Source organism: Oncorhynchus nerka, linkage group LG26 (assembly GCF_034236695.1).
Source record: "Oncorhynchus nerka isolate Pitt River linkage group LG26, Oner_Uvic_2.0, whole genome shotgun sequence".
In the NCBI taxonomy this organism is placed as follows: domain Eukaryota; kingdom Metazoa; phylum Chordata; class Actinopteri; order Salmoniformes; family Salmonidae; genus Oncorhynchus; species Oncorhynchus nerka.
Window position 1 is genome coordinate 21,883,064 of NC_088421.1, and position 15,193 is coordinate 21,898,256.

The window sequence follows — 15,193 nt, forward strand, 5'->3', positions numbered from 1 at the left end:
GATGATTTGAAGAGGATTGTTTCCCTTCTTTTTAAAGGATAATTCAGGTTAATTGGGATGGAAATACTGGAGTACAAAGCCCAGGACTTGGATACAGCTGTTTTAACAATAAGTACATGGCCACAGTCCAAACAGCAGTTACAGTATGAACCCTGTTCTTCTCCTGTTCTTCTCCTGTTCATCAGAATGGCAGAATTAACCGGCATAACTTATATGTCCACTCTACTGACCATAATATTCACAAAGAAGTAAAGTCAATCATTCTCATGTGACATTTTGTTCATTGTTCATTTTGGCCTTTTATCTACTTCCCAAGAGTCAAAGGAATTTGTGGATGCCATAATCAACATCCATGGCACCTGGGGAACAGTGGGTAAACTGCCTTGTTCAGGGGGAGAATAACAGATTTTGACCTTGTCAGCTCAGGGATTCGATCCAGCAACCTTTCTGTTAATGGCCCAAAGCTCTAACCACTAGGCTACCTGCCGCCACTGACTGGAAGTCTATGGGTATCTACTAGCATGCTAGCAGATATTCATAGACTGCTAGCCATTGAGCTAACGCTAGTTGGCATTTGCGCTTGTTAGCAACTTCATTCAAACTGCACGCAGAGACATAAATATGGTATCCACAAGTTCATCTCACTCTGGGGAAGTCCCAAAGTACCCCTTTAAGACAAGGCTTCATCAGAACGTTATTATACCATGTGACTGTAGAGTGCAATGTCACAGCAAGGTGAGCGATAGGACAGTGTACTCACATAGTGACATCCAAGTGTATGCCAACTAGAAATGAACGAAGCAGGATTTGTATTTCACTTTGATTGAACATTTGATATGTCATGGACAGCAGGATAGCCTAGTCTGCAAGGGCTTTGAACTTAATATCCACACACAAGGTGTCCTTACACAATGAATGTATGGGATAACAAATGAATGAATACATACCTAACCTGAGAACGATCAAATAAGACATTGTAGTTCAAGTTGTTTGACACTGAATATTGTGCTTTGGGGTGACAAACGTAATTCAGTTTGAAGAATTACAGATCATGTACTGAGATGTCAGATACTGTGTTTATTTATGTATCTGTTGCTTGGTGTAACATTTTATGGATTTTAAATGATCAAATCTTCTGAAGGCTATTCCTTTTCATTCTGTGTGAGTGAAAGCATCACACTGCTTGTTTCTCCGTTATCTTCCACAAGAGGGTGCTTACTTACTGAGCTTAACGTAGCTACATCAATCACCTTCTGGTGTGAAAAGCTTTTCTAGTACAAGATGTCGATGACAATAAGCAAGCCTTTCAAACCTGTCATCTTTCATTTCAAAATGTACAGTAATAGGGCCTGCCTGACGAGAAGGCCTCCTCCACACGTGAAATCATGCACACACACACACACGCATGCACGCACACACACACACACACACACACACACACACACACACACACACACACACACACACACACACACACACACACACACACACACACACACACACACACACATGTGATGTAACTATATGTATATACAGTACACTTTACAATAGTAATCAAAGGTACAGTATATGAAGTGTATTTGAAAGTTGAGCAATCTGAAAGGGGACTATTATGCTCTGCAGGCTGATCAACTCATGAACTCATTAACTGATCAGTCTGATCAACTCATGAACTCATTAACTGATCCGTCTGATCAACTCATGAACTCATTAACTGATCCGTCTGATCAACTCATTAACTCCATTAACTGATCAGTCTGATCAACTCATTAACTCCATTAACTGATCCGTCTGATCAACTCATTAACTCCATTAACTGATCAGTCTGATCAACTCATTAACTCCATTAACTGATCCGTCTGATCAACTCATTAACTCCATTAACTGATCAGTCTGATCAACTCATTAACTCCATTAACTGATCCGTCTGATCAACTCATTAACTCCATTAACTGATCAGTCTGACCAACTCATTAACTCCATTAACTGATCAGTCTGATCAACTCATTAACTCCATTAACTGATCCGTCTGATCAACTCATTAACTCCATTAACTGATCAGTCTGATCAACTCATTAACTCCATTAACTGATCAGTCTGATCAACTCATTAACTCCATTAACTGATCAGTCTGATCCACTCATTAACTGATCAGATACAGATACTCCACAGCTGCTTTTGGTGCATGTTTGTGTTTTATACCCCTCATAACAGACGAGAGAACCAACATTGAATCCTTGCTGCTCCTTCAGTGAAGATTGTTTGATAACATGACACACTCCATTGAAGTCGGTCATTGCTGCTCCAGTATGCTCTGGAGCTAATCAACGGTGCTTTGCCACTTATCAACAAGTTCAGTCAACAAGAAACACTGTGTCCTCATTTATGGAACGTTTAGTGTGAGCTTACGTGTTCTTCTAACTCATATTCAAAACGCAAGAGGACAACGTGTTCGTTTCAGACATTATCATGTGTTGTCAATCATCAACATCTCAAGAATCTCATCATGAAGCCGTCCCTATAGTGCACATTGCGTACCAGATGTACTAACTACTGTAACAGGCTTTGAGAACTTAATGCTGAGTATGAGTTCTGTGTGCCTTTGTTCTGATTTGCATTTAGCTGAGTGATTGTGAGAAGGACAAAATAAATAGGCCTTATAAACACATTCCACACAAATAGTCCCCCATGGCCTTGATGAGCTCTTAAGGACATGTCCGACATCCTGGCTGTAAACGAACTTGATGTTGAACAGGACAACTCCGCTTGAAAGTTGGGTTTCTAAAGATTGAAAATGTGTCTGCTGTCTTCTCTGGTTCTTATGGCTTTTTCATTTAGATCTCTGTCTAGCCAGCTGCCAGATGATGTAGCCTGGCCAGCTGCATGCCATGTTAGAGATAGTCAGTCACAATCAGTCAGTATCAGAGGGGAGTGTGGCAGCTCGAACACACTTCACACAGGGTCAATTTGATTTATAAGAAATGGAGGGACGGACCAACACAAAACAGGCCTTGTTGCCTGCGAGTGCCTCAGAGCTCTGTCTCACAGTGTTGGCCATTGTGTGGCCTGCCATGGAGCAGGGTCCTGGCTGCATCTGGGAACGGGCTTCCAGACCCTTACATCTGCTAACAAAGACTCATAGAAAACGTCTCATACCACAAGATGGTTCTTCCTGGACCGTTTTATTCTTCATCTTGTAAATAAAGAAAAGAGCCGGAGTAAAAAGATGTTTAGTGTCTGTCCATTCCTTCCATGTCTTAGCTTTGACCCTGGGTGCCATGTCACTCTGGCCAGTAATGAGAACCCATATGTGTGACAAATGTTTCCTCCTCCTGGTTCTAAAAGAGCCTTGTCCCACTCAGTGTTTACTGTGACTAGTTAACGGACACTTCTCTCATTTGGCTGTTTGCTTCCTGACAACGTAGTCTCAGCCCAACATGGTAAGGCTTTGCTTTTAATGCTATTATTATCGGGTCTCTGTTATCAGTGACATTTTTGACAGTACTTTATGTGCGGTGTTACATTTTTTTTTTTACATATTAATGAGTTTCTTCAATGGAACACTGTTGCTTCAGTGGAACAATGCTGCCAAAACACTTTGATCATCACTGTTGGTTTTAAATGTCCCTCTGTCACTCAGCCACCCTGCTCTCCTAGCTCAGTCAAATGTCCTATTCTTCTGTGTCTTCAGGAAGGCTCTGTGGAAGATATTATGTGCATAGCTGTCAGGGTTTTCCTGTGGTGAAGTAGAGGACCAAAACGCAGCGTGGTTATATTGATTCATGTTTAATAAAAACAGATAAACATGAACACTACAAAACAATAAACGTGGAAAACCAAAAACAGCCCTATCTGGTGCAAAACACAGAGACAGGAACAATCACCCACAAACTCACAGTGAAACCCAGGCTACCTAAGTATGATTCTCAATCAGAGACAACTAATGACACCTGCCTCTGATTGAGAACCTTACTAGGCCGAAACATAGAAATACCCCAAAACATAGAAAAACAAACATAGACTGCCCACCCAACTCACGCCCTGACCATACTAAATAATGACAAAACAAAGGAAATAAAGGTCAGAACGTGACAATAGCAGAGCCTGAGGTAGCAGGTTGAATCAATGCAGATGCAGTGTTTTTGAAATCACCTCAGTATGTAGACATTCTAAACAAAGGGTCATACAATGACAATCAACTCGATTGACTGATGACTCAAAGCTAGTGTAACAGTATAGCTTCCGTCCCTCTCCTCGCCTTGAACCAGGGACCCTCTGCACACATCAACAACAGCCACCCTTGAAGCATCGTTACCTATCGCGCCACAAAAGCCACGCGCCACAAAAGCCATGGCCCTTGCAGAGCATGGGGAACAACTACTTCTAGGTCTCAGAGCGAGTGACGTCACCGACTGAAACACTATTAGCGTGCACCACCGCTAACTAGCTAGCCATTTCACATCGGCCACACTAGCACAAGTACAACATTTGCAGTGGGATTTCATCTATTCCTCCCACTCTCGTTCTCTGGAACATTTCCCAATGACCTTTCGCTAAGCCCTGCCCCCTTTGGTTACTGTTGCAACATTGGACAACATTTTCCCGAGAAGGCCAATTCCCCATTCAACCACTGGCGAAATCCTCTCAAAATGATCTCAAACTGTTTAAAATATATAATGAAATTAAACCCTACCTCAGTGGGTTAAACACAGACTACGCCTTACACAGACTACGCCTTACACAGACTACGCCTTACACAGACTACGACTACACAGACTTACACAGACTACGCCTTACACAGACTACGCCTTACACAGACTACGCCTTACACAGACTACGCCTTACTAACTCTTGGTTATGTTGTGGTGGACTGTCATTACAATTGCTTCAAGGGAACCTGGTAATGTTTGTAGTGTAGCTAACCACTGAATGGTGCTGAATTCACTCAGCATGCAGTCAAAGCTATAACCACTTCTGGAGCTAACTAGTGCTCATAAATCGTATCCTGATCTCAACAGCAGATGAGAGTTGTGTTCATAACATTGCTAACTTAGCTAGCTATAACATACATTTTTTTAAACAAGTTATACAATGTAACAAAAGTATAATTTCGGATTCGAAAAATACTCCAACAGACTCTGCATTTCAGGAATCACAATACTCCCTTTGCACTGCTCAATTATTAAGCTATTTCATTTTTTTTTTAATAACTCAGTTTGTGCCATAGCCCTCACTGGCTTTCATGCAATTGGAATTTGAGCTTGTCCAATGTGTCGGACTTGACTGTTGTCGCACTGCGATTGGTTGCTAAAAATTCTGGGGCGGAGCTTAGCGAATGGTAATTTGATGTTGAAAGCAATTTGAAGTTTAAAACTGTTTCAGGGCACTCGGTGCACCACCAAGACTTCCTGGAGTGACAGTGAAAGGGCTTTGCCCACCGGGCCACACCACTGAGTGAGAGAGATAGGCCCTAAGTAGGATGGATACAATAGGCAGAGAGATACATTGACATGCAGAGCCGAGTGTAGAGAAAATCAGTCAGCGGTGAGGATTTAACACTAGGCCAGGCTCTTCCTTTAGTACCCCTGTCTCTAACCAGCTTCAGGTGCTGCACTATAATAATCCCCCTATTGCAGGTAGCACAAAGTGGGGTTAATGCTCTCATTCATTCCCAGTCATACCAATGAAGCCACAGAAGGGCATGCTAACAGCAAGAGCCCAGACTCTCCTCTGTAGTGGTGGGAGAAGGCCTGTCCTGTTGCTTTGTTGGTATTCAATGGGAACTGAGGAAACTGGAGGGGAGTATACTCTATAAAGAGCCTCCTCCCAGGGGTTGCAGTGGGAGCACCACCCCAGAGGATTGTGGGATTTGGCAGGAGATATCCAGAGGATTTTGTCCTTTTAAATGATTTGAAAGCTTGGACGCCGTTCCGCTTTATTCAACAGTTTTTTGCCAGGGGACATGTGAAATCGCTACAGCTCAGGGAAGTGAGATAAATCACATATGATACAAATCTCAAGATAAAAATCTGTCATTTACATTTCTCTGGGAGGATTAATTAGTTAACGATTCATGTCTCCGGCAAAAAGTACCAGTTCACTGCTATTCCATGGTTCAGAGGATGGTATGCTGCCTAAGATGCATTAGGTCAGGGTTAGTAGTGGCCATTATACTTGTATAAAGTCTGATTTATGTTAAGCTAATGGACATTGTGCTCCTTGGTGATACAGTATGTTCATGATTTGTCTGACATAGTGTAATCACATACAGTATGTCCTTATGGGAGCTTGAGGAAGGATAATGCATTTTATGAGCTCATGATAAATGACTGAGGACAGTTTCCTGCAGCACAGCATGGCTCGTCAATGAAGACGAGGTGCTTTGTATTGTACTCACTGCAAACTGCTCACTGCAAGCCCAGTGCTTTATATCAGAAAGAGAGACAGAAAGGAATCCCGTTTATCTTGTACATCAAACGAGTGTAGATATCAGCAGGATCTCTCTGCTTTATCATTCCATTATTATCCTTCCCTTACTCTCCTCCCTTTCCCCTCTCCTCCCCCTCTGTCCCCACACTCCGCAGTGGATCTGGGGTAGGGTCGTGACTAGCAGCCAGTCACCATGTTAGAAGTGGTACAGGCAGAGTTCAGCAGGCCCTCTGTCAGATACAGCAGACAGCTTTGACTGGGCAACACACTGTTGCTAATGACAATGAATTGTCGGTCAGGCCATCCCTGTAGATTAAAGAGGACTTTTGCCTTATAAAGTACACTGCAGTAAATTCTGCAGTCGCAATGTGACCAGGAGCTTTATGGGTGTGTATGAGCCTTCTGGGAACTGCTGATAAGGTCCAAGAAGCTGTTATTGTTATTTATCCAGATAGTGGATCATTGTGAATAACACCCTCCAACCAAGGGAAGGCACTGTGAAAGCCCTGAAGAAAGCACTGTGAGCCGAAAAGAATAGCCTCTAAATAATAACAGCACATCGGAACGGATGTTGTTTGCTTAAGTGAGAATGCTATTCATTGACTACAGCTCAGCGATCAACACCATAGTACCCTCAAAGCTCATCACTAAGCTAAGGAACCTGGGACTTAACACCTCCCTCTGCAACTGGATCCTGGACTTCCTGACCGGCCGCCCCCAGGTGGTGAGGGTAGGTAGCAACACATCTTCCATGCTGATCTTCAACACTGGAGCTCCACAGGGGTGCGTGCTCAGTCCCCTCCTGTACTCCCTGTTCACCCATGACTGCATGGCTAGGCACGACTCCAACACCATCATTAAGTTTGGACCGTTTTCTGCCCTGCTCAGCATTCAAAATGTAATGAGTACTTTGTCAGGGAAAATGTATGGAGTATAAAGTACATCATTTTCTTTAGGAATGTAGTAAAGTAAAAGTTGTCAAAAATATAAATAGTAAAGTAAAGTAAACGACTTAAATAGTACTTTAAAATATTTTTACTTAAGTACTTTACACCACTGACAGAGACACAGTTTTAGGACACTGGGTTGAACATTGCACGCCAGAACACCTTGATAATCTGCTGATTTCATGATGTCTTGCACACGTTCAAGGCCCCCAGTACCAGAGGCAGCTAAGCAAATCCACAGCATTTTCAAACCTGCCCATGTTTAATTGTAGGGAGGGTGTTCTTTTCTTTGTTTGCTTCCTTTGCTCATCGATAAATCTGTGTTGTCAAAGAGCTCTAATTTTGTTCCATTAGGCTTGTTTAGGTGGGGGTTTTCAGAGTGCAATGGGGCTTTCTTTTGTCTCTTTCAGCAGTGGGGTCTTCTCAGTTTACCAACAACCACATGAAGGGTTCCAAGAAAAGAACACCCTTCCTACAATTAAACAAGCTTTCCCATTCCTTGTCACAGTTCAATATTTCCTGAATGAATCATTATATTAATTATGACATTGTTCCTAATTAAAACAGATCTTTCCTACACAGCTGTGTCTGCGCCTGTGATCAGCCTGCTTTAGAAATGTGGGAGTACTTTGTACTGTAACTGGGAAGAAATGAGCAGACTCTGCTAATTGGGAACATTAGAGGCTGATGCAACCCCTCCTTGATATGCAGATACGTAGTATGGAACATTATGTGTATTAATCAAGTGCACAAATCAATTACAGTAAAAAAAACAGAACAAAATCAACATTTCTCAATGAATAGTTAATATTTGTACTCACCATTTATATGAGCAAGACTGGGAAACAGTCCCAGCTTATATGAATTATCTGGTGGTGAAACGAGTGGTATGTTTGTGACAGAAGCCAGCGGCCACCAGCCCTGCACCGGGGGATGAGAGTAAGAGTGTCCCTCTTCCCCAAGGCTGGAGATGTTACAAGTCACCCGAGGGATGCAGGTACTACGTCAACACCGGCAGCAAAGGTGAGCCAGGCACACAGCTCCACCACAACCCTACAGACATGCTCACTCATGTGAGAGGAGGATCAATATTATGAGGAGGGTGGAAGAAATCTGTCAGATCCTCCACTCCTATTGGCTGTGATTCACCTTCTGCCAGCACCATAGATTTCTACAATACCTCTCTGACTATGTATATATAATGTATATATCTGCATTATTACTGTAGCTATATAACCTGCCCGATTATGCTGGAACCAATACATATTTCATCCTTTCACGAGCAAAAACAGTGTGATGCGTCCACACGCATAAAGCTTACTTCATTTTTTTTACAGCGTCAGGTTAGCGTTCACAGATGTTTGCCTTAACAGCCTTCTCCAGTGTGTAGGTTCACATCTTTTTAAATCAGAAACCCTCAGTTCCAATTGTCAGTGTTTTGTTTGGTAACCATAGTTTCCAATTCTGCTGTGAAATGCTGCCGTCTCAGAGAGCTCATTACCCTTCCCCATCATCAACATCTCTCCAGCGAATTCATCTGAAGGAGGGCTTAACATCTCATCCACTTTCATCTGATTAGCCCAAATGTGTGGTGATGGCAGCCACTGCTGCAGGTACCTTAGCAGCTCAACCCATGTGTTCCACAAAGCCGTCCTGTGTAATGACATTTAAACAACCCCTGATTACTAGACAGAAGAAATACCTGCTTTTATACAGATGCTTATCGGACCCTTTTCATTTGGTGGTATGATTCTGCACTACACAGACAGAGCTGTGTGTGTCTGTGTGTGTCTGTGTGTGTGTGTGTGTGTGTGTGTGTGTGTGTGTGCGTGTGTGTCCCTCAATGGGATAGGAGCCAGAGTAAAAAACTGTTTCCCACAGGATAAAGCCAGGCTTCACCCATGGCAGCTCCAACACTCTGGCAGAACACTGCACCTTGGCACACCACACACTGTAGTAGAGATAAAGACCCAGGGGCTATTTTATATGCTGTAACACTCATTATTATTCTGAATTCTATCATGGACTTTAATTCAACTGCATAATGATTAGTATGTGTTTTTGAATTACACTGATTCAAGATGCTATTTTTAAAGGGCACTCAGTTGTATTTTCAAGCAAATCTAACACTTTTATTACTCAAGAGCATGTAATGTACCGACGTTATCAGATCATTGTTTTTCAGTGTCTCTGCCTGATTGAAAGTCAGAAAGCTTCTCTAACACTGTCCAGATAACAAAGGACTTCTTGCTCCACTGACTGTTTCTTTGATGCCCCGGGAACATTCTCAGAGAATGTCAAGAATATCAATAGTTTTTTCTGCAAGTGAATCATTCATTTCAATACTTTTCATTTCAAGTATTCTCGTCTTGTTTCTCTGTTCAACTGAACAAGAACACTGATTATCAGAACACTGTAGTCGCCCGCTATAGTCCCGTGTGACCATGTCCTCTACAATACTTTCTGAACATTTCTGAATGGTTGTGCTCTCCACCTGTGTTCTTTAGAGTTTCATTCAGCGTTCAGGGAAACTGTGGAACTGTGTGTCCATTGTGCCTTACTCCTCATTTGGCTTTAACCATTTATGTGTCCTTCCAGAAACAACATGGGAACGGCCCTCTGCTACTTATGGAACCCCAGTGAGACCACCGGCACAAAGAAACTCCTTACCAGAAGGTAACATCAAGCCTCTTCTGATTTAAATCTACCATATCTATTGAGTTAAATAAGTGTCAAAAGTGTTGCTTGCATCGATATAGCAATTCCTCTTCTTCGCTGTGTAGTAGCTGTACAACTGAAGCCTTAGCAATCTAACTTGACCTACTGTAGCTAGCTGGAACACTTGTTGGCTTATTTAGGGGCATTTCAGGTTCTGCCTCTCATTACTGTATGTCCGAGGAACACCATCCCAGGCCAGTAGATGGTATTCCACTGCTGGCATGTTCTCTCCACACACTGGGAGAACAACCAGGGAGAGAACAGCCAGCTGTAGGGATTTGTCAGACCAGACAGGGCTAATCCTCCCAGAAGGGGCGCGGGCAGTAACGGAGCCCAGGTTGATGGATCTCTCTGCCTGGCTAGTCCAGCCCGGATCCTCCCTGGGCTCCGGATGCCCCGGCCCGGCACTGGAGACGAGCCCCAGGAAGTTAGGGATTGGGCGGATTGGGGGTAAGGTTAGAGAGGGTGAAGTAGTGTTGAACAGGAGGTGGGCTCAGATTACACTGCCTGTATCTGAGTCCATAACTCAGTCTGCTTGGATAATGCAAAGCATTCATGGACACAGCCATGGGTCTAGAATGAGTATGACGGCACCGCCATGGGCTCCCTATCTGTGGCAGAGCATTCTGTTGATGATACCGCAGATACCTAGTGAGACTTCATACCATTCCATTTTAGCACACTGTTGTTCTGAGACCTCATAAAATAGCTTGATCCCTTGATATATATTTCTGTATATGTCTCTCTAACAGAGTATCCCCTTCTGATCCCTATTCACCTGGTCTCTGCTCCATTATGTGTGAGGTAGAGCTGGGTCATTATGTCATGTCGTTACATGGCTGTGGTGCTCAGCTTCCCTCAGGGGTCATTATGTTGTGTCTTTACATGGCTGTGGTGCTCAGCTTCCCTCAGGGGTCATTACGTCATGTCTTTACATGGCTGTGGTGCTCAGCTTCCCTCAGGGGTCATTATGTCATGTCTTTACATGGCTGTGGTGCTCAGCTTCCCTCAGGGGTCATTATGTCATGTCTTTACATGGCTGTGGTGCTCAGCTTCCCTCAGGAGTCATGCTGATGTACAGTTGAAGGCAGAAGTTTACATACACTTAGGTTGGAGTCATTAAAACGTGTTTTTCAACCACTCCACAAATTTCTTGTTAACAAACTCTAGTTTTGGCAAGTCGGTTAGGACATCTACTTTATGCATGACACAAGTAATTGTTCCAACAATTGTTTACAGACAGATTATTTCACTTATAATTCACTGCATCACAATTCCAATGGGTCAGAAGTTTACATACACTAAGTTGACTGTGCCTTTAAACAGCTTGGAAAATTCCAGAAAATGATGTCATGGCTTTAGAAGCTTCTGATAGGCTAATTGACATCAATTGAGTCAATTGGAGGTGTACCTGTGGATGTATTTCAAGGCCTTGCTTGACATCATGGGAAAATCAAAATAAATCAGCCAAAAAATTGTAGACCTCCACAAGTCTGGTTCATCCTTGGGAGCAATTTCCAAATGCCTGAAGGTACCCCGTTCATCTGTACAAACAATAGTACGCAAGTATAAACACCATGGGACCACGCAGCCGTCATACCGCTCAGGAAGGAGATGCATTTTGTCTCCTAGAGATGAGCGTACTTTGGTGCGAAAAGTACAAATCAATCCCAGAACAACAGCAAAGGACCTTGTGAAGATGCTGGAGGAAACGGGTACAAAAGTATCTATATCCACAGGAAATCGAGTCCTATATCGACATAACCTGAAAGGCCGCTCAGCAAGGAAGAAGCCACTGCTCAAAAACCAACATAAAAAAGCCAGACTACGGTTTGTGACTGCACATGGGGACAAAGATTGTACTTTTTGGAGAAATGTCCTCTGGTCTGATGAAATAAAACAGGACAACAAAGTCAAGGCATTTTAGTGGCCATCACAAAGCCCTGACCTCAATCCCATAGAAAATGTATGGGCAGAACTGAAAAAGCGTGTGCGAGCAAGGATGCCTACAAACCTGACTCCGTTACACCAGCTCTGTCAGGAGGAATGGGCCAAAATTCACTCAACTTATGTGGAAGGCTACTTGAAACGTTTGACCCAAGTTAAACAATTTAAAGGCAATGCTACCAAATACTAATTTAGTGTACGTAAACTTCTGACCCACTGGGAATGTGAATAAAAGCATAAATAAATCATTATCTCTACTATTATTCTGACATTTCACATTCTTGAAAAAAGTGGTGATCCTAACTGACCTAAGACAGGGAATGTTTACTAGGATTAAATGTCAGGAATTGTGAAAAACTGAGTTTAAATGTATTTGGCTAAGGTGTATGTAAACTTCTGACTTCAATTGTAATAATACTCTAGCTCATTTTGAGATGGGCTTCCTTGATATGCAGCGACAGGCCATGAATCACGGCTGATGAGGAACCATTAGAACCCTGTAGGATGTGAGTAGGGACATTACCATAGACATATGCAGGGCTGTGACACACACACACACACACACACACACACACACACACACACACACACACACACACACACACACACACACACACACACACACACACACACACACACACACACACACACACAGACACACAGGATCATCTCCCTTTAGGACGTTTGCATTATTTTAAGGCCATTGTTTTCTTATGGGCCAGAGGGAGAAGAAGATGAAAACACCTATGAGATATGCTGTGTACTGAGCCGTAGCCCAGTGAGATGGACTGGAGCTGGGACAAAGGAGGGATATAAGGGAGTGCAAACTGCTTTCTGTCTGGATGATGAATGGGGATGTATTGTTCCCTACTGTTAGGATGCAAACGACTCCATAACATTAAAATGTCACTTGAAGACATAAGCACAACCTGACCTTTTCACTATAATGGATTGATACCCAGTCCTTCACATGAAGGAGTTGTATGTTCCCCCATCTGTTTATCGTTCTGAACTGATTCAGTAATGAGCTGGTTTAATCTGTCAATCATCTCAATGACATTTCTGATCTTTTCCCCTGTAGTCAATGGAACACGTTACACCACAGGAAGTGCTATGCATCCCACGGACCCCCCTGGCCTGCCCCTACGGAGAGCCACTATGGACAAACAGGTGAGACTTTCAACTCAGCACTGCAGTCTGCAATACCCTTTTTAAAAGGGACTTCACCTGATACACCTATATTTTGTCCAACCCGTTAAGTCTATTACGGTTGGAACATTGCAATCAGCTGAACGTATTGATCGGAGTGAAATAGTTGTCTGATATTGATTTCACATCAACATTAAGCAGCTCAAAACTCAATAATGGTTCCTGTAACACCTATGACATGTTGCAGGCAAACTAATGAACATTTTTACTATTTTAATGCAACAATTCACTGTTTATTCTTGATATGGTATGCTTGAAATCCATCGCACGCATCAAACATTCTTCAGGACAAAAATTGTCCTCTATGTTCCTCCCCAGTCCTGCTTTGAGCAGCTATGAACCTGGGCCAAGAAGTGTTACACGCCAACCCACGTGACTAATTACCCAGCGTTAGTGAGTACCCCGTCATCAGCTAACGGGAGAATACATGGACAGATTTGGGCCATATGGGCAGCTGAGATTTGGACCACGCCGCAGGGTTTGTTGACAGATTTTGTAAGGACAACAGCAAGAGAATCTTTATAGCTCAAACTGGGAGAACTGGGCGTCCTGGGCTTCTGGGAAAGTCCGCTGGCTGGATTGCCGCGCTCCGAGCAGCCCGGACACATCGGTAGGTGCTGGTCAACGGCGCCATGTTTCGGAGGAGGAAGGTGAGAGTGCGTCGATGCGAAGCATGAGGCTTTCACTGGGGTACTACAGCTGACTGTGTTGTTGTGTTGGCCTCTGCAGGGGGGTGTTGTAATAAGCAGGGGTGGAGAGAAGGGCACAGTGAGGTGGTGTCCTTGGGGTGATCACGTGTACGGACGGTGGCAGCTCTGCTTTTCGCTGTAAACATGCTGCAGCCTCTGGTGGAACGCCATCATTAGAGAGAGAGAGTAGAACGAGAGAGGGAGAGAAGGAGAGCGAGAAAGAGAGGATAAGTGTGGCTGCAGCCCTGCCCACACAGATAACACCACCACACACTCGTGGGTAAACACACACACACCCTTTGGCTCCCTCCGCACGCAAATACGATGCACTCACACGTGTACATCAATTCTTCCGCTCATCCACCCTCTGGACCCCCACCCCTGAAAAACATCCAAAGATGTATCAGCCCTCCAAAAACACACCTGCCAAACACACCTCCGCAAACACCCACACACTATTATCAGACATCCTGTACCCACACACTATTATCAGACATCCTGTACCCACACACTATTATCAGACATCCTGTACCCACACACTATTATCAGACATCCTGTACCCACACACTATTATCAGACATCCTGTACCCACACACTATTATCAGACATCCTGTACCCACACACTATTATCAGACATCCTGTACCCACACACTATTATCAGACATCCTGTACCCACACCGCGCTGTATTGTCATTAAGCTAACGCACACCCACACTGTCAGACAGTATTGTATGCACATACACATCTCCCTAAAACACACACACACACACACAGAGACCAAAGCTCTAAAGCTCATGAACACACATGTGGGGCCAGAGAGGCTGTTCATTGGTTGTGTTTTTCTCCCTCCTCCTCCTCCTCTTTTCCTCCTGCCTCTTAATCATAATTAGCCTTCTAGTTATCATTACTAAGCCATTTCCCTCAGACCTTGCCCCCTCTCCTCCCTCATTCAAAACCCTCTCTCTCCCCCCTCTCTCTCTCTCTCCCTCTCTCTCTCTCTCTCTCTCTCTCTCTCTCTCTCTCTCTCTCTCACAATCCCTCTCTCTCTGTCTCTTTCTTTCTATCTATCTGAAGAGGGAAGAGGGAGGCATGGTGATCGAATGTGTAAATAAATCCCCACCTCTCCTTCAGCCTTCCATCTCTCAACTGAATTCAAGGGGGCTTTATTGGCATGGGAAACATATGTTTACATTGCTAAAGCACTCTCTCTCGCTCTCTTCCGCTGGCTCCATCCATGTGTTGTCTTACTAGTTT